This window comes from Oryx dammah, unplaced genomic scaffold (assembly GCF_014754425.2).
Source record: "Oryx dammah isolate SB20612 unplaced genomic scaffold, SCBI_Odam_1.1 HiC_scaffold_23, whole genome shotgun sequence".
NCBI lineage: Eukaryota > Metazoa > Chordata > Mammalia > Artiodactyla > Bovidae > Oryx > Oryx dammah.
Window position 1 is genome coordinate 93,715,813 of NW_024070207.1, and position 1,026 is coordinate 93,716,838.

The window sequence follows — 1,026 nt, forward strand, 5'->3', positions numbered from 1 at the left end:
AAGTAAGAGTGGAGTGTTGTTTAATTTCCTCTTATTTGTGAGTTTTCTAAATTTCTTTCACTTATTGATTTCTAATATCATTCTGCTGTGATTAGAGACCATACTTCCTATTATTTCAATCCTAAATTGATTGACATTTGTTTTATGGCCTAACATGGTCTTGGAGAATGTTTCTGTGCACTCTCCATTTCTGATAGAGTTGAAGTCTCCAACCATGATAGTGGACTCATCTACATCTTTTTGCAATTTTATTAGTTTGGAACTCACATAGTTTAACCTTCTATTGTTAGGCACATACACATTAATGATTGTTATGTCTTTTTGCAGAACTGACCCCTTTATCATTGTATAATGCCCTTCTTTATCTTTGATAATGTTTCTTGCTTTGAAGTTTGTTCTGTCTGAAATTAATATAGTGATTTTGACTTAATTTTGATTACTGTTGTTATTTAGTGGCTAAGTCATGTCTGACTGTTTTGTGACCCCATGGACTGTAGCCCTCCAGGCTCCTCTGTCCATGGGATTTCCCAAGCAAGAATACTAGAGTCGGTTGCCATTTCCTTTTCCAGGAGATCTTCCTGACCCAGGGATTGAACCCCCATCTCCTGCATTGGCAGGTGGATTCTTTACCACTGAGCCACAAGGGAAGTCCATATCTAAGCATTCATAAGTATATATCTATATATGTGATATATACATTAAGCATACATAATCAAATACATTGTTGGTATTATTATTTTGAACAAACTGTTGTCTGTTAGATCAATTAAAAATAAGAAAGAGAAAAGTTTTAATTTTACCTTTACTTACTCCTTCTTTGATATTTTTCCTTACTTTATACAGATTGAGTTTCTGACCTATGTTATTTTCCTTCTCTTAAAAGAACACCTCTTAACACTTCTTGCATGGCAGGTCTACTGGCAGCAAATTCTCTGAACTTTTGTTTCGCTAAGAAAGTCTTTATTTCTCCTTCACCTTTGAAGGTTAATTTTGCAGGGTAAAGAATTCTAGGTTGTCGGTTTTTTT